This window comes from Rhinolophus ferrumequinum, chromosome 4, assembly GCF_004115265.2.
Source record: "Rhinolophus ferrumequinum isolate MPI-CBG mRhiFer1 chromosome 4, mRhiFer1_v1.p, whole genome shotgun sequence".
In the NCBI taxonomy this organism is placed as follows: Eukaryota; Metazoa; Chordata; class Mammalia; order Chiroptera; family Rhinolophidae; genus Rhinolophus; species Rhinolophus ferrumequinum.
In genome coordinates this window covers 87,102,539-87,123,530 of record NC_046287.1, presented here as the reverse complement: position 1 = coordinate 87,123,530, position 20,992 = coordinate 87,102,539, and positions in this window count along the sequence as shown.

The following is a 20,992-nucleotide window of genomic DNA, read 5'->3' as shown; positions in this document are numbered from 1 at the left end:
ACAAATGTTCAAATTTTGCATCTTCCCTCCATGCTCTAAACTTTTATTTCATACTTTCTATCACACTTCTGTTTGCATTGTGTTCTGGGTGAATTCCTTAGCTTAATCATTGAGATTGTTAATTTTTTCTTTATCAATATTTATTCTACTATTCAGTCAATCTTTTGAGTTTGCTTCAAATATTACAGTTTTTCATTTTTAAAATTTCTGACTGGTTCTTTTACATAATAGGCTTTTCTTATTTCATAGATATAATATCTTCTCTCATTTATTTGAGAATATAAATTATCTTTTTGTAAAAGATTTTTCTTTGTTTATCCCATTAATTGTATATCCTCAAGTGTTGGCTCTTCTATTTGTTGAGTTTGGTACTTTTATCAGGATGTTTGTTGATTCTTGGTTTATACTTCTTTCAGAGTCCCTTCTTATATTTATATGGATGCTGTTGTATGTATTGCAGTTACTTTCAGTTATTGTAAATAAGACATAAATTTTTCAGCTGGGCAGCATATTCCAGTAGGTCATCTTCTGGGTAAGTGAGATTGCCTCTTCTCCTAGGATATAACTAGACTCCTGAGGGACTTCCCTGTCTTTTGGACCTAAACACTCGTATATCTTACTCCAACCTCATAAGCAAAAGTCTGCTGCTTAAATCTTAATAACCAACTTCTACAGTTGTTAATTTATTAATTTTCTGTTTTCCATTTATCCCGATAGTTTTAAGTTTTTTCTTAATATTTTGTTTATTCACTTTTATTCTATTTTATTTAATAATAAAAATATTGAAATGATTAATTTGCCTTATATTTCAGTTTTATCTAGACCTCAGAAGTTTTGATTTTTTAAATTATTTTTTAAATTATTTGTATAGATAGTTTGACTGTTAAGGAGGAAATGGGAGGGCTTTGTAACTACTAATTACAAAGGTTTTAAAACAGTTTTTGTTTTTCTTTCTGGAAGTCTCAGCAAATATCTCATCATATATCATTGGTTCTGATTAAATTTGTGCTCACTTATGTATCAAGTTATATACTCATCTCTGTGCTAATTATTATAGTCAGAGAGATGAAAAATAAGACAACCTGGCCTGACATAGCACGTATGACAGATAATGGGTCACAGGTGGTTCCCCAAAGACTATCTAGAGAGCTACTTATTGGGAAAGAGAGAAATGGATTCTGGATGGCAACTCAATATATTCACTGGAGTAGACACCCATTTTCCTTCCTTAGTTTTTTTAAGAATGTCATAACGAATGCTACATTCTCTTAACAAGCACTACTCATGATACAGAAGTTAGTAATAAAATAATCTTATATTTACTTATTAACTTAGTTTTAAATTTCATTTTTCCTCATACAATATGTATGACATAATTAGGATTATATTATTGTTCTTATGCTGCAGATATAGAAACTGAGACTCACAGAAATGAAATAAGTTCTTAATGTTCTACATTTAGTGATTTGGGGAACTACTTCTAAGGCTAGCCAAAACAGCATACTCTCCAACTTTAAATTTAACTGAACGCCATTTGTCTTCTTCACCTGTACTCCAACAAGATTTTCTCATTTTGAAATTGTCATAATTTTTGGGACCGATTACCCTATCTTGAATTGCTATGAAAAAAGCCCCTATCATTTTCACTATATGATTACTTTTTCTAGGTGTAAATTATATATAGCCTTAATCTCATAATTTTGGTTATGTTGATATGAGTAAATAATACGATATTCTTTTCAATACCATGTTTGAAAATGCTGTCACATGGTTTATAGCTTTTCTTTTGTGTTATTCTCTACTTTCTAGGCTTAATGGTTTAAAATCTTATCTTTTTAACCAATTTATAAAGGCTGCATTCATATTTGCTTAAATAGTGCTTTCTCTAACCTCATAATTTGGTAACAGTACAGTATTTGTTCTTTAAAATTATAACTCCCTAGATTTTTTACCATTTAGAATTTTTTTTCTAAATCGAAACTTTAAAGATACATGCTTGCTTTTTAAAACGTTTTGATATTATAAAGATAGGGCAATTTTCATTAAGGAATAGATGCTTCAACTCTATTCCGTAGGCCTTAATTTAATTTCCTACACTTAGATACATACATTGTCCTATATAGTATGATTGACCTTTGAATGACATGGGGGTTATGGTTATCCATCTCCCGCACAGTGGAAAACACGTGTGTAACTTAAATCGTCCCTCTACACAAGCGGATTCCCGACTGTCAGTTGATGATCTTGAACAACACAGGTCATCTGAACTGTGAAAGTCAATTAAAAAAAAATCAACAAAAAAACATGTACGTGGACCTGTATAGTTCAAACTCAATTTGTTCAAGGGTCTACTATAGTTGGAATTTCCAGTAGCTTGAGAAACTGTGTTTTGCAGTTGGCAGAAAAGTACGTCTTTAATTACAAAGATTCATGATTCAAAGCTCATGTTTTAGCTTAACATCACGACCAGAATTATTTAGTTTTTTAATTTAATGGATCCTAATCAAACTCAAAATAGTAAAGAGTAAATTAGGTCTTGAAAATAGTTTCTATTTTATCATACAAATCCTGATCATATGGGACTCTCTTCTTTCTCTGAGAAATATCAGAATGCATTTCATTTTATATGGCTCAGAAAATTGATATTTGGAGTGTCACAAACTTATAAAATCCCTAATAACATAAAAGGCTGAATATGAGGCTGAACTTTAATCTTGATAAATGGCTTATAATCATTTTAAAAATTTTATTAGAAGATATATTTATTTCTTAAGTTTATCTATGTAAAAAAGCACAGAAAGATCACTGTCTTTGGATTTGGAAGGTTCTAGCTCTAGCATGGGCTCTAGCATGAGGTAGTTGTGAAACATTGGGTTGGATACTTTGTTTCTCTGAGCATTCCCCCCCCCATTTATTTATAAGAATAATAATATTTGCCTGACCTTAAGGAGCAGTTGAGACAAACAAATGAGGTACCATATAAGGAGGATGCTTTGGGAACTGCCAAGTGCAATGCACTGTGGTGGCTGTGATAGCTTTGAGTATCACATGCATCTGCACTTCAGGCCTAAGTGCAAACAAACCTCCACCATGCCATCAGGGAAGTGAGAATAGAGCAATATATGAAAGAAGGGCCCAGTTCCTCAAAAAAAGTTCTTTTATCTGATGTTTAGTTTGGATTGGTTCAGGCACACCCTATTTTTATGCTGTGAAGGATAGCATCATCATGGCTACATCATGTTCACTTCCTCTGTTTCCACGCTTGTTTCCATGGAGTGATATTAGGAATTGTCAAATGCTTCCTCATGATTCTGACACTCTTTAAAATGCTAGTGCACTTTCTGATATTTTCATTGTGATGGTTGCAAATACAATGTAATTTATGCTTATTTTTGAAGCATTTAAAGTATTTCTTCACTTCTGATTTTATTTTTTATTTGTGATTATTTTCAATAAGCATATCAATTATTTCAGTCAAATTGTTATCATTCAGAAGATTCATTCAGATTAACTATCCTACTAATCTCATTATGGAAACATTGATGTAGCACTTAAGGCACAGATAACTACTGGATACTGAGAATACTAAGTCAATAGAATCTTCAGGCAATTCACATTCAAGTCAGGAAAAAGGAGACCCGTACAATGAACTCTAATAAAAACTAATAGTAGTGATATAAACAGAGTAGAGTGCTCTAGCTTGGACTGCACACCAATGTACTTTTTTTTTTTTAATTGATGGCCAAAGGTAGGGTGAAAAGATCTGCCATTTAAACATATCAAGTAATTCTTATTTATCTAGAGCAGAGTTCACAAATCAGTGGCTGTAGGCTACATTTGGCTTGCATATGTGTTTGTTTTGGCTCACAGGATATTTAAAAAATTTGAGCCAACATGAAAACATTAGGAGATTTCATACTGAAGTCTAAATTTTCCATTTTCTCTTGAAAATTTTTAATATTTTGCCAACATTAGTCCTGCTTTTGTACATGATGACAGTGACCTAGAGATGAGTAGAACATGCTTGTCTTAAATAAGTAAAGTACTCTCAAGTTCACCGCTACCCTGCTTCCCAGAAAATAAGACCTAGCCAGACAATCAGCTCTAAGACCTGGTATTATATTATATTATATTATATTATATTATATTATATATAAATTATATTATATATTATATTACATATTACATATTATATAATATATAATATATCATATATCATATATCATATATCATATATTATATTATATTATATTATATTATATTATATTATATTATATTATATTATATTATATAAGACCCAGTCTTACATTATAGTAAAATAAGACCAGGTCTTATATTAATTTTTGCTCCAAAAGACGCATTAAGCTGATTGTTCAGCTAGGTCTTATTTTCAGGGAAACACAGTAGCTGTGCTACCTCACACATCCTTCCGCTTGACTTTTCTGAAACATCCGGTCTGGCTGCCACCGCAGGGCCTTTGAATCTCTAGTCTGGAACCTTCTTCCCCCGTGTACCTATTGGATCAGTCCCTCAATTCATTCAGGCCTCTGGTTAAAGGCCTGAATTATAGAGATTTTCCCTGATCTCCCTCCTTAAAATGACACACTCATCTCATCACAATCCCCTATTCTAGTTTACTGTTCTTTGAGGCACTTACGGCCACATAGCATTTTATGTATTTTTAAGTATTTACTTATTTATTAAATGCACCACTTTGATGGAACATATGCTTCCTGAGAGCAGGGGCTTTGTCTGTTTTGTTTATCACGGTTTTCCTACCACCTACTACAGTGCCTAGCACAGAACAGCAGTCAATAAATATGTACTGAATGAATGTTGTTCTTATAGTTTTGCTCAGTTTCTGAGCACTCTAAGGGTGAGGTTCAGGTATGCTGTGACTCCTAAACCCAAAACCAAACTGTAAAATAATTTGGATCATTCAAATTTTATCTGAAACATTGTATACATATTTGTATATATTGTACATTACATAATGCAGTATTACAATAATATTGTATATTATTGTACATTGTATACATATTGTATATATTGTACATTATACCTAAAATATATATGAAAATTAAAAAATCCATATTGCATATGATAATGGCAGGAGAAGCTGTTCTTAGGGTCTGATTACCCACATAGTGAATAAAGCACCCTATTTGACCCTAAGTACTATAAATTCAAGAGGCTGTGGCATGCGCTTGATTTGGGACATACAATTCAATTTGGATCAAGCTGAAATTCTGAGCATTTTGTGGTTACTCCATAACACCTGACAATATGACTCTCCTACCAGTTTATTATGCAGTTTTATTTCAGGACATATTGAAACCACAAAGTTATGGAAGTGTGGGGGTGGGGAAGGAGAGGTAGAAAATAACATATCTCCTGACTTTTTGTTTCTAAATTCTCATACTTCCTGCAGAGCTCTGCATTGGAAGTAAAAATTTGTCAGGAGTATTGGGGAAAAGAATTGAAGAAACTTTTGACAGAATAGATGAGAAGGAAATGGGGGAGGGAATATTTTCAGTCCAGATAAGTTTTATTACAATGTGAAAATAAGCTCCCAGAATCCCCTTGTCCTCAGCAAATGACACAAACATGGAAAGATTTGTGTAATTCAATGAGTCTCATACTGTCAGGAGCAAACATTGAAGGGAGAGAGTGTCATTAGAAAACCCTGACAGTGAACTTGGCTTTTCACCAACCTGACCTACGTGGTGTGTGTGTGTGTGTGTGTGTGTGTGTGTGTGTGTGTGTGTAACCTCCAAACAATTAAGAGGTATTTCATTTTGTTCCTTGGCAGATCTGTCTCATTCCCATTTATTAACACCTACTCATCTTTCTTTTTTTCTTACAACTCAAAGAAAAAGCATAAACTCACTGTCTATGATTTCTTCCCCATCTATGACCTAATGGCTCCCCAAACTATGCTTTTTTCTCTGTTTTATAATTAATTGTAAAGCATTCTCATTGATTCACAAAATGTTTATTGAGTGCCTACTAATTCTAGGCACTGGGGATACACAGTGGAACAACAGATAAAGTTTTTGAACACTTTCTGTGATCTGAGTAAACTCCATGGAGAATATTTACAGATATTGGTTGAAAAATCCATCACAGAAATATGTTGAGAAAAAGTAAACAAATGATGTTCCTTTCCTGCAAAAGAGAGACACTTAATCCTGGTGTTCTGTGGAAAATTTTACTGTAAGATGTGTAGGGAGGTATGTATGCCAATGGTTCTCTATCAAAATAACTACAAATTCTAACACCCGAGAAGAATGTCTCAGAAGAGGCCAGGACCAGATGTTTCATGACATATGCATAAACAGCACACAGAAACATGCTTATGTATTCTATTAGCCTTTCTTATTCAGGCTGAGATGTCTAACCCAGAGATAGAGAAAAGGTTATACCAACAATGTATAGAACATTCTCAGCTTCTCTTGATGCCTAGATAGAAATATAAACACTATTTTGGACAGCAGCTGAGTAGGTGGCCCCCTGGATATGAAGGGTGTATTTTTTTTTTAGAATTGTTTTAATCATCATATTATTGAGATGACATCATGTATTGTTTTTAGCTGAATTCTATGGCAGAAAGTGGGTAGGAAGAAGCCACATTACTGTAGGAATGTTAATGTTGTTCAATATTTCCCATATTCTTTGAAACTAAGATTGGAGCAGCAGTTCCAGTAGCAAGGATACTTGTTTTTCTGGAAGAGATTTCTTTGTTACACCATTGGCTCCGTAAGTGGGCCCTGTTGGTGTATTGCAAGAGAGTTGTGAATGTGGAAGTTATAGAATGTGCTGCTACCCATTTGGTGGGTCAGAAAAGTTCCTGGGAGTGCAGAGGTTTTGTAGCCCTTGCTTCCTGCTCAATTAAGGCCCTGGGTAACTGGGAAGGTTGGGGAAAAGAGAGTTCTTATTAACTCCATTAATAAAATTCTCAGGCAAGATGGAGAGGTAGGTTAAAACTGTGTTTGCCACCTCCCATGACCACATTAAAATTACAACTAAATTATAGAAAAGTCAAACTCCAGAATCATCTGAAGACTAGCTGAACAGAAGTCCTATAACTAAGGATATTCTTTATATAGAGGCCATGTTGAGACTGGCAGGAGGGGCAGAGATACAAAACAGGCTGGCCCTATACCTGTATGTGGTGGCTGAGAATCATGAGGGATATTTCAGTGCAGAGGTCTACCCTGAGGAACGAGGGGCCCTCACCCCACACTGGGTTCCGTAGTCCAGGGTTCCAGTGCCGGGAAGAGGATTCACAACATCTGGCTGTTAAAATCGGCAAGGATTCCACCCATCCAGGTGAGACAGAAGGCTACTGGAAACCCAGATGTCCTCTTAAAAGGCCTGCACGGAGACTTACTTGCTCACAGGCACTCACCCTGGGCAGAGGGATGACACCTTGAGAGGTGCCAGAAACATACAGGGAAAGACTGAGTTGTGTGGCTACAGGACAAGGGCTAGAGGGACAGCCTACATTATCCCTGTGTTAAACGCTACTACTGTGTAGCCTAGCGGTGGATGCTATCTTTCTTGTGTTGAGCCCTCCCTCTACATGGCCAAATCTAAAACTTTATAGGCCTGATGAACTCAGCTCACCCCACCCTAGAGACTCCCTGGGACCCTGCCTTGCCCAACTCCTAGCCCATGTACCACAGGAGGCTCTCTTTGCAGCAAACAGCCATCTGAGGAATTTCACCCCAAAGCAGCAGAATATACATTCTTTTCAAGTGTACATGGAACATTTTCCAAGATAGATCACATGTTAGGCCACAAAACAAGTCTCAGATAATTTGAGAAGATTGAAATCATACCAAACATTTTCTCTGACCACAATGGTATGGAACTAGAATTCAATTACAAGAAAAAACTGCAAACATACAAATGCATGGAGGCTAAATAAAATGCTATTAAATAATGAATGGGTCTACAGTGAGACCAAGGAAGAAATCAAAAGATACCTTGAGACAAAGAAAAATGAAAACACAAAGACCTGAAGTCTATGGGACACAGCAGTTCTAAGAGGGAAATTCATAGCAATACAGGCCTGCCTCAAGAAACAAGAAATATCTCAAATAAACAATCTAATCTTACACTTAAAGAAAGTAGATAAAGAACAGCAAACAAAGCCTAAAGTGAGTGGAAAGAAAAAAATAAAGATTAGAGCAGAAATAAGTGAAATAGAGTCTGATAAAACAATGCCGAAGATTAGTGAAACCAAGAGCTGGTTCTTTGAAAAGATAAACAAAATTGATAAACATTTAACCAGGCTCATCAGGAAAAAAAACTGATAGGACCCATATAAATAAATCAGAAATGAAAGAGAAGTGACAGCCAACACCACAGAAATACAAAAGGTTATAAAAAAAATATATACCATGAGCAATTATACACTGACAAATGAGATGATGGGGAAAAGATGGATAAATTCTTAGAAACATACAATCTTCCAAGACTGAATCAAAAAGAAACAGAACATCTGAACCAACCAATTACTACTAATGAAATCGAATCAGTAATCAAAAAACTCCCAGCAAACAAAAGTCCTGGACTGGATGGCTTTACAGGTGAATTTTACCAAACATCCAAAGAAGAATTAACACCTACTCTTCTCAAACTATTGCAAAAAATCCAACAGATTGGAAGGCTCCCAAGCTTGTTCTACAGGGCCATTACTACCCTGATTCCAAAACCAAAGACTTTACAAAAAAAGGAAAACTATAGGCTGCTATTCCTAATGAACATAGATGAAAAAATCCTCAAAAAATATTAGCAAACCAAATACACCATAATCAAGTGGAATTTATTCCTTGGATGCAAGTTTGGTTCATTTCCACAAATCAATTAACATGACACAACACATAAACACAGTGAAAGATAAAAATTATTTAATCATATCAGTAGATGCAAAAAGATCATTTAACAAAACCAGCATCGATTTATGATAAAAACTGCCAGCCAAGTGGGAATGGAGGGAATATATCTCAATATAATAAAGGTGATATATGACAAAATCACAGCTAACATCACACTCAATGGGGAAAAGCTAAAAGATCAGGAACATAACCAGAATGTCCACTTTCACCATTTTAATTTAACATAGTATTGGGAAGTCCTAGCCACAACAATCAGAGAATTATATAAAAGTCATCCAAATTGGAAAGGAAGAAGTAAAGCTGTCATTATTTGCAGATGACATGATACTATATAGAGAGAACCCCAAAGTTTACACTAAAAAACTATTAGAAGTGATAAATGATTTCAGTAAAGTAGCAGGATACAAAATTAATATTCAAAAATTGGTTGCATTTTTATATACCTTAGCAAACCATCAGAAAGAGAAATTAAGAAAACAATAGCATTTAAAATTGCATTAAAAATCAAATAACTGGGAATAAATTTAACCAAGGAGGTAAATTACCTGTACACAGAAATTATAAGACATGAAGAAAAAGACTGAAGAAGGTACAAATGAATGGAAGCATATACCGTACTCATGGATAGGAAGAATTAACATTGTTAAAATGTCCACACTACCCAAAGCAATCTATAGATTCAATCCAATCCCTATTGAAATACTAATGACATTTTTCACAGAATTAAAACAAATAATCCTAAAATTTATATGGAACTATAAAAGAACCCGAATAGCCACAGCAATTCTGAGAAAGAAGAAAAAAGCTGGAGGTATTACGATATCTGATGTCAAGTTATACTACAAGGCCATAGTAATCAAAACAGCATGGTGCTGACATTAAAACAGACACAGAGATCAATGGAACAGAAAAGAGAGCCCAGAAATAAAGCCACACTTACGTGATCATTTAATCTATGACAGGTGGCAAGAATATACAATGGGGTATATTCTATTCAATAAATGGTATTGGGAAAACTGGACAGATACATGCAAAAAAAATGAAACTGGGCCACCTTCTTAATCCTTATATAAGAATAAACTCAATATGGATTAAAGACTTAAATGTAAGACCCAAAACCATAGAACTCTTTGAAGAAACTATCTGACGTTGCTCCTAGTAATATTTTGGGGATATATTTCTTCAGGCAAGAGAAACAACAACAAAAAAATAAACAAATAGGACTACATCAAACTAAAATTTTTGTCCGCAGCAAAGGAAACCAGCAACAAAACAAAAAGATGGCCTACTGAATGGGCGAATATATTCACTGATAAGGGGTTAAGATCCAAAATTTATAAAGAACTCATACACCTCAACACCAGAAAACCAAATAATCTAATCAAAAAATGGGCAGACGACCTGAATAGACATTTCTCCAAAGAGGACATACAGGTGGCCAATAGACATATGAAAAGATGCTCAACATCATTAATCATTAGAGAAATGCAAATCAAGACCACAATGAGATGTCACCTCACAACTGTCAGAATGGCTATCATCAATAAATCAAAAAACAAAAAGTATTGGTGAGGATGTGGAGAAAAGGGAACCCTCATGCGCTATTGGTTGGATTGCAAATTGATGCCACCACTATGGAAACCAGTTTGGAGGTTTCTCAAAAAATTAAAAATAGAACTACTTTATGACCCAGCAATTCCACTTCTGGGTATTTATCTGAAGAAATTCAAAACACTAATTTGAAAAGATATATGCACCCCTTTTCAGTGCAGTGTTATTTACAATAGCTAAGATATAGAAGCAACCTAAGTGTCTATCAATAGATGATTGGGTAAAGACGATGTAGTACATATATACAATAGAATATTACTGAGTTGTAAAAGAAAAGTGAAATCTTATCATTTGCAACAACATGGATGGACTTAGGGGTTATTATGCTAAGTGAAATAAGCCAGAGAGTGAAATAAGACAGAGAGAGACAAATACCATATGATCTCATTTATATGTTGTATCTAAAGAACAAAATAAAACAACAAAACAGAAACAGAGTCATAGATACAGAGAACAAACTGATGGTTACCAAATGGGACGCGGCTTGGGGCCTGGATGAAAAAGGTGAAAGGATTAAGAAGTACAAATTTGTAGTTACAAAATAGTCACAGGGATGTAAAGTACAGCATAGGGAATATAGTCAATAACATTGTACTAACTGTGTATAGTGCCGGATGGGTACTAGTTTTATTGGGGGGATCACTTCATAAATTACATAAATGTCTAACCACTAAGCTATACACTGAAATTTATATAAAAAATACTGAATGCCAACTATAATTGAAAAAATTTTAAAAATTAATTAAAAAAAGGAAATAATTAAAAAAAGGAAAAAGTAAAAAAACAAAGCCCTCTTACTTGTTTCCATACTTGGAGTTGAAAATATTTCCAAGAAGTCTGCTCCCCTTATTAGTAAATAATGTTAAAAACTATAATGGAGTCTTTTTTCAAGGTTGAGAATCTTGTACCAGTTGACTTTGTAAATTCCCCTCACTTCTATGCATAGATCCTAACTGTGGTCTGAATGTATAGCATAGGACATTCCATTGCTGTTGGATTTTGGACCAAATCTCTAATAAAGTCTTGTGTATTGCCTTTTTGAGACATAATAATTAAGATTTGGGTAGCTGTATACCTGTACTGCAGACCCTCAGCCGCAAGCATTTTAAGAAGATTCTCAGGGATGTTATTTGAAAAAGTTACATAATTAATAAGAGACAAAGGAATGATTCAAACCCAAAGCCTTGAAAATTAACAACTGAAAATAATTTCGTATTATAAATGAGTAAACTGAGACACATAGAAATGAGGTGAGTCATCCAAGGCCACAGAATAGATTAAAACCAGAGATAGGCCAGGCCTCTATTTCCCAGGCTAGTCTTTCTACCACACCATACCTCTGGCTATACATACAGCCTACTACGGTCTCAAGAGCAGCCTTGGGACAAAGGAAATGCTCCACCAATCAGCTATAGTACGAATAGAACCCGGTCACTCCTTTGGGGAAGCCTTTTTTGCTCAGAGCTATCATTTATTTGACCCCTTACTATGACCAGACGCTGTATCAGGTTCTTTACTTCTGTGATCTTCACAACAACCTTACAAACTAGTGTTATCATTATGTTCACTTTACAGATGGGTAAACTGAGTACCAGTTTGCACAGGTAGAAAGAGGCTGAGCTTGGAGTCAAGCCTTGGTCAGTGGGGCTTGAACCGATCTTCTGTCCACAACACACAGTGTCCTTCACTATTGCTCTTGGTGGGGGAGGATGGAATGGTGCCCTGTGCAAACACCTCCTCCCCCACAGCCTCAGAGCTCACTGCCATGCTTGGCCAGGTGCCTGGCACCTGTGAGCTTGGAGCCAACTGCAGTGAGACTTTGCCAGCATCAGAGGCTGGGCTGGGTGGGCATGTCACTCCCAACTGTGTGAATGAATGTTTGATTTGCCTTAGCTCACCATTGGGTGGAGTCCACTTTGGGCAGAACACTTAGTGGCTGAATAAACACTCAGAGCATCTTGGAAAGGCTGCATGGGCTGGTGGTTTGACACTGATTTTGGCTGTTTGGAGAGGCGCCACTGAAAGCCAGCTTCGACCACTGGTGCGCTATTGAGAGCTTGCCTTCGTAGCGTCTCGCTGTCCTAGTTTCATTGGAGGTCAACTGAGGACAAACAAATCCTGCTATTTCTGCTGAGTTTCTCTTCTCCAGGCTGAGGACAGAGGCAGGAGACACCTCTGAAATGCTGGACAAAATAAACTAAATGCAGCCAAAATGGAAGAAGCTTACTTTAGAACCTCACACCTGGGAGGGTAATAAAGACACACGATGCTGGGCACAGATGTAGGAAACTCTCTTTTCTACTCTTGGAGGCCTTTGGAGCTGGTCCATTAGCAGAGCTGTTTCCTATTATCACCTCAAGGACTGGGATAGCGGCTTTGGGGAGCTTATGCTGTGGGTCCCTTCCCAGGCTCTGATGTGGATCTCAGACGGCCATGACTGATATGTCGTGAACCTGAGAAAGGTGCAGAAGAGAGGAAGTTATTGTGTGATTGTGAATGCTGCTGCATTGATGCTGGAGACACGAGGACCAGAAGAGTGTTCCCGATGGGCCCCAACAGCCATTACATGGAGGAAGTTGGGGACACTGTGTGAATTTCTCAAACTTAAAGCTACAGTGTGAGCATCATAGTATTTGTTCATTAGTCTGTATAAAGATCTAACCTGTGCACATATGAAAACTCACAGGAGATCCCAAAACTAACCTAGAAAAATGTCTTTGATATGGTAAATATTCTTTGAATATAGAAAATTAGTTTTCTTTGTCTGATTGATGAGGCATTTGCAGATTCAAGATGGTTGGTGAAATAATAAAGTGCCATGTGTCTTCAAAGAAGTAATAAGCAAGACACAAAGAAGGTGAGACAATCTTGATGGGCATATGGAAATCCATTTCTGCTAAAAATATCCCAAAGGAGAGCCATTGCTAGAGCATGAGACCTGCATCGTTGACTTTTAAAATAGTCTCTTTTTCTAGCCCCTGTTGATCTCTACCCAAATAAAATAACGCGCTTGAGTAAATTATTTCTCACACTGTCTCACAGAGAACACTGCAATTACTGTGGAGCTGAAAAATTACTGACAGACATGAGGGACGTGTTACTCTGAGTAGCCTGGAAAGGTGTCTAAACAGTTCAGTGACTTTGTGTGATTAATGAGCAGTGGGAGTCAACGGGGAGGCGGGACCTCTGAGTTCAATTTCTTTTCCTTAATGCTAATGAGCAAGGAATGGGGCCTAGATTTAGGAAGTTAAAGTAGGGTCTGGATAATTTCTAATCATGATAATGCAGCCCTAAATAAGAGTTGTGCCCCCTTCTTAAGCTATCTGCCAACTTAGACCTTTTTTTAAATTGTGTGAATATTTGATGGGGATAAGGGAAAATAGCATTAAAATACATGCTGAAAATATTTAAAATAAATATAAAACCCAGATATTTAAAGGGATAACAACTACCTCCTTCTCATCTTTCTGGGGTTCAGCTTAAATAACCATTCTCTCTGCCAGGAAGCCTTCCTTAACCTGTTTAAAATGTTAGTCCCTGCTGTTATAATTTCATAGCTCCCTGGACTTTTCTTTGCAATATTAATCACAATGCTAATTCTGTAGTCACTTGTGTAATTATTTGTTTAATATCTCCCTCGAGACTGAATACAGAGACCATGTCTGTTGTCTTCACCTGTGTATTTCCAGCTCCTATCACTATGTCTAATACATAGTAGGAATCTAATAATACATATAGAATGAAGGAATGAATGTTCCTTCACAATTGTTACTAGATTTTGTTGTTGTAACCTCATTCTTGACACATTAAGATTGTTTGAAGTGTTCAAACAATATGTTGGTCTGATCAATTCAATGCCTTTTCAAGGCTAGAAATTTCTCTAGATGAGCAGCTGAAAATAAGGATACATTTTTTTTTTTTTCAAAATGAATTCTGGTTTCCAGACAATAATGCCTATTTACAGCTGTTTTATAGCATGCATGTCAGTTATTTGGGTTAACATTTATGGAGGGGAATTACCAGCTCAAAATGAGATTCCTCTTCTCTCACTTGTCAACAAGACTCTGTATTTCCTCTTAATCAAGATTTATGAAAATACTATGGGAGAGGATTATCAGAGTCCTGGAAAACAAGGACTGATGTGCGTCGAGTCTGTCTTATGGGCCATGACTGAAGAGCCTTCCCTGTTCATGTTTAGGCCATTTCCCTGGCCCTGATTTCTTATAAGCAAGGACGTTGGTTCTAACGTGGGTTCCAGATCTCTACAGTAAGACGTTTTCTTGGAATCTCTCAGACTACTTTTTTCCTGCTCATTTCAGGGAAACATTTCCAGAATAAATGTCAAAGAGCTATAAGTCAACAAAGAAGAAAATCGTAAAATTGATAAAAAAGAAAAATGTGATCTCCCTCCCTGCTGTCTTTCAGGATACTGAAAACAAGGTTTTGAAGGCAAGTTGTTAAAAGCAGGTGAGGGTGCAAACCTTGACCTCTCCTATCTGGTCTGAGCCTAAGTCTGTGTTTTCTCAAAAAGCATTTCGAACTCCACGGAACCAAGAGGGGCGAGAGGAAAATGCTTCGGGCCGCACAAAGTGCCTGTTGGAAGCATCTGCCTGGCGTAGCCTCACACTGTGCCACAGTGGAGGGCAACATTCATCCCATGTAGACTCTAGTGAAGTGTTTTTCCACACTTGCGATGACAGCAGAATGTTACTGTGAAAACAAGTGGATATTTTTCACTTTTGTTTGTATCTGATCGACTTTGAAATACCAGTGTTTCAGACAGGAGGCTGTTCATTCTGCGGCGGTGGAAGTGTGCAGATACTCGTAGGTCCCTTCCACAAGCAATGGAACGCTTCGTTGTTAGTATGATGACGTGAGGTAGGATACAGTGGACTGATGCAGGGACTAATCCCGGGTCCTAATTCTGGTTTTGACACTAGTTCGTCTTAGATTTCCTATTCCCTGAGTTTTTGTGTACAATTTTTTTTTAAGCTTTAATTTACTTACCTGGGAAAACGGGTGACTTGAACAGATCATCTAGTTTGATCTGTAGAAGCCTTGCGTTATGTGAGCTCGTGACAGTTAGGTGAGTAGGTGATCAGGTTCTTACAAAATGTGGCTAAAAACATGAGATCACCCATCCCAAGGTCTGGGAATTTTAGCTGTGTCATCAGAGCCTTCATATATTTTTGTCTCACTCTGTACTCTTACTGTACTTTGACAAGAAATACAAAGAAGGAAAAATATATTTGGAGCAATTTGCTTATATTTGCCTTTACAGTCTGTATTACTACGTCCTAAATAGTACTACTTTATACTACTTAGACAATTGAAACACTTTTAAGAAATTTTGATAATTCTAGACACTTCACCATTTGAGCACATTTCCCAATATCCAACCTGTTGTTTTTTTCTTAGCCTGTCTTTTCTGTTAGACTTTTAAAAATTTACTCCTTTGCACACAACAGTTTTTAAGTTACAGTATCAAATGTACTACTACTATTATGAAAACAACAAATAATTTTAGAATGTTTTACAGTTCATTTCGTCCTTAGGACACCTCTCACTTGGGGTGTCCAGAAAACTATGTTTTCTTTTTAAAGTTTGAATACAATAAGCAATCATAAATATTATATTGATGACGTGGGGGAGGGGCAGATCTGTAGCAACCAGTGCCTCTCACTTTGGAAATATTTACTTTGTTATTTGCAACAATTTGCATTCACTTGTAAACCAAAACTCAAATTTGGTTGAGCCTCAAGACTGTGTTTCTAAAGACTCAGACTTGATTTTACTTGGTGAACTTACAATTTAAATGAAGAGAATGACAGCTGTTTAGCTTGCAGAGGTGGTGTGTACAGATCCTTTCCTTCCATACAGCAAGCAGAGAGGGCTGCTTCGCAGAGAGCAGAGAGAGGGCCATTCTTGCTCCCAAACCAGCAAGCACTTGTGTCTTTCTCTTCCAATGGCTTTCAAACCTATCAGTCCCCGATGACCAGTGGCCCTACCAATAAATGTCCTCTCTTGTAGTTTCCACTTGAAATAGTGACTTTCCCAGGTCAGCCTTACGCTGCCTAGGGTGAGGGAATGACATTTCTTATGTGAATAAGATGACTTTTACTATTCTGCCCACAGACTCTTCTTATCCTCCCTCTTGGTGGCAGTGTGTAGAAAGCAGGGGTGCAGTCAACATTGAAAGAGCTCATCTTGCAGGAATGCAAAGATTCAGTCTAAAGAATGCATGTGAAGACATGGTTGGAAGATGTGCTGTTCTCTGTTTATTCTACAAAATTCTGAACAGTACATATAATGTGACCAGAGCACAAATTATTGTCACATTTGCTTACACACTCTGGAGAGGACTTGTATTTGTGGTCATAATCCATGAACCGGGTGCAGTCACAACCTTGGAGAGACTCATTGGACCCAAGGAGACTCATTGGAAGCCAGCATGGTTATGACATAATCAGCATCAAATACATGCAGGGACACGATCTATGATATTTCAATAAACACAGTCTCTGAAGAGCCATTGTCATGTGAGTAATAACAATGTGGCTACTTTTTGTCTCATGGTGAAAGACATGAAATTAGTCATCGAGGGCATGACTAGTCATCCAGGGCAATTGACAATAAAGAACCTAAAGAGAGAATTCTGGGAGTTGAAAAGGTGGTGCCTGGATACCGTATGTGTTGACTGGATGATGAAGTACATAAACTCTTCTCTTTCCACTACTCCAAATTTTTATTGATAAATCACTGTAGCTCACATGGACCTATGATTCTTTATTTTTTTTCAAATTGAAGTTAAATTCCTATAACATGAAATGAAGCAATTTAAAGTGCACAATTCAGTGGTAACCGTCAGAGAGGAGAAGCTGGGCTTCTACTCCTTTCACAGTGTGTGTAACCATTATGCCTATCTAATTCCAAAATATATTTATCACACCAAAAGGAAACCCTGTATTCGCTAAGCAGTCTCTCCCCATTTCTCTCTTTCCCCAACTTCTGGAAACCATTAATCTGCTCTCTAACTCTTGATTTCCCTATTCTTCAGTATTTCATATAAATGGAATCATACCATGTGTAGTCTTTTGTGTCTGGCTCCTTTCACTTGGCATGTTTTTGAGGTTTATCTATGTCGTAGTTTGTATCAGCACTTCACGGATTTTATAGCTAAATAATATTTTATTATATAGCTAGAGCACATTTTGTTAATCCATTAATCATTTGATGGACATTTGGTTGTTTCCACTTTTTGGCTATTGTGAATAGAGCTGCTATGAACATTAGTGTACAAGTTTTATTTGAATACTTGTTTTCAAACAAGTATTCTTTTGAGTATATACCTAGGAATGGAATTGCTGGTTCATATGGTATCTCTCAGTTGAGTCATTTAAGGAAAGTTTTCCAAAGTATCTGCACCATTTTATATTGACACCAGCAGTGTATAAGCATTCTGGTTTCCTTACATCGTCACCAACACTTGTTATTTTCCATTATTTTTTATAGCCATCTTCATGGGTGTGAAATGTTTTTATCAAATCATTTATTTAGACATGGGTCCAGTAAATAACATTTGCGCAAGGTTCCACTTACCTTAGGAACAGTTCAAAACATCTTGGAGAACCAATCAAGGAACAGATTTCACCTCCTTCATGCCTTGAAATTCTTAGCTTGAGAGTAATTTCTGTTAGATAACATAGATAGGGGTATTACACAGATGTAATCATATTTTGAAAGCATGTTTTTGACACTTGGTTGCTTGTTGGAAATGCAGAATATCAGGCCCCCACGCCAGACATCTTGAATCAGAATTTGCATTTGAACAAGATCCCCAAGTGATTCCAATGCACATTCAAGGTTGAGATGTATTCAGAGCTTTGTCCATTACTGAGGAGGGAGAGATTAAGTCCACGCCAGAAAACCATTCACAGGTGCAATGGACAGAGTTCAAGCTCAGTGAGTTACAGGTGTAGTGTCTTATTAGAAAGAATTCAGAGATGGTGATTCTCAAAGCAGTGATTTGAAAATGAGCGAGAGCAAGACTTTGCTCTGAGGGCAGAGGGACAGAGGAGGGGCTGACATTGCTAGAACAGGACAGAGGGGACAAGCTAGGCTTATGGTGAGAAGAATTCATTCGTGGATGGCCTGGAAGGCTTTAACTAGAGTTTTAATATGCAGAAGGCAACTGGGGGCTCTTGTAGGACATTAGAAGAGGGATAGGTGATTTTCATTGCTGTTGCAGGAATGAATACTGAAAACAGGGAAGTTGTTACAGCGTAAGGTATGACCTGGGTTGGGCTTTGCCAATACAGTTGAAGAGGCAGTAGATAGGAATAAATAAGGTTCTCTGGAGGTTTAGGTATGCAGTTATGACTCATAAGTAGTTCTCTACCTAACTTAGAGTTTCTGTTAATTCAAAACAGGATCGAGTGTTCTAAGAATCCATGAAAAGTTGTTCTGAGTGCATAGTTGCCTCAGGAAACTTTCTACACCTATTGAAAGTATCTGTATACTGATGGTTAATTATTCTGCAGTCTTTAAATTCAATAATTCATGTCCACACCTTCCTTTGTTCAGATTTTTGTTTAATCAACAAATATTGGTTAAGCATGTACTTAAGATGCTATACAGGAGATTCAAGAACCAGAAGTGTTTGGACTAGTTCAGTGGTTCTCAACAGGGATAGTACTCTCTGTAGGGGGAATTAGAAATTTGGGCGGTATTTTTAGTTATTTTGACAACTGGGGTGAACTAGTAGCTCCTGGTGGAGGCCAGGGAAGTTATATGACCTGCTATTCCCAGGACAGTCCTACACAATGAAGAATGATCTCATACCCACACAGCTTCCTAATGGCTTGGACATTCGTGTGGGTGGAAACCCTGTTTATAATTATCCGAGCCTAGAATGTAACTCAAATATATATAATTATCTAAACTTAGAACTTAACTCAGATATATGTACACACATGCACACACAGACACACACGTAAATACTTCTTCATAATTTTAACAAATATAAGACTTTCTAAGAATGGTCTTACTGTGCATACTGAGGGAGATAGTGCTTTGTTTTATCCAGCACTTTACCAAGAATTGTTCACTATTTGGAAAGTGGCATCTCCAATGGCAATTCTGAACCTGGTGGTTGACTTTTCATCAGTCTGATTTTGTAACTGCCATATCTGAAATAATTTTACATATAGGTATGTTGAAGGATAATTTTTGAAAGTGCTTGTAATTGTGACTCTCATTCAGCTTTAAAATAAGTCTGTGTTATTCTTAATTTTATTTGTCAACTTTACTGGGCTAAGGGATGCCCAGATAGCTGGTAAAACATTATTTCTGGGTGTATCTGTGAGGGTGTTTCTGGAAGAGACTGGTGTTTGAATTGGTGAACTGAGTAAAGAACATGGCCTTCACCAATGTGGGTGAACATTATTCAATTTCCTGAGGGCCTCAATAGAACAAAAAGTTAGAAAAAGGGCTAATTCTCTCTGTGCTTGAGCTGAGACATCCTGCTTCTCCTGCCCTTGGACACTGGCACTCCCAGTTCTGAGGCTTTTGGACACAGACTAGGCCTTACACCATTCGTCCGATTCTCAGACCTTTGGACTTGAACTGAATTATGCCCCTAGATTTCTTGGGTTCGCAGCTTGCAGACAATAGGTCGTGGGACTTCTCACGCTCCATAACTGTAGGAGCCAACTCCTATAACAAATCTCCTCTCGTATATCTGTATGTATCCTTCTGGTTCTGTTTCTCTGGAGAGCCTGTCTAACACAGCCTCTGTCAAAGATTCTTATTTAACTCATGAGTTAATAGGATGCTGAGCTAAAGTTACAAATAGACATAAACTGATCAATATCCATAGGGAAACAATCGATTGCATTCTACTTGGCACATTTTGCCTTTTATAGACAAGAATCATTTAAGGTCCTGCCTTTTTTTTTTTTTTTTTACAATGTACACAGTGTTTAGTTCAAAGGCAATGAATAAAGGTAGAGATAACTCAGAAAAGTGTGCCAAACAGGGCACTAGTAATCTACACTTTTGTTTTGTTTTGCTCATTTCGAGGCCTCAATTTTTTTTCTGATATAGTGATCTGACTTTATGTCTTCTAGAGAAGTCATGTTTGAACATTCATACAGTAAACTGCCTTTTTAATTTAGATACTGCGTTTCCCCGAAAATAAAGCAGGGTCTTATACCGTATTTCCCTGAAAATAAGACTGGGTTTTATATTAATTTTTGCTCCAAAAGGTACATTAGGGTGTGTTTTCAGGGGATGTCTTATTTTTTCATGTACAACAATCTACATTTATTCAAATACATTCATGTCATTTTCTTCTGGAACATCGCCATAACGTACTAAATGTGTCCGTCCGGGCTGACGATCTTAACTGGGGCTTATTTTGGGGGCTTATTTTGTCGTATTTTCAGGGAAACACGGTATTATTTTCCTTTTAGTTT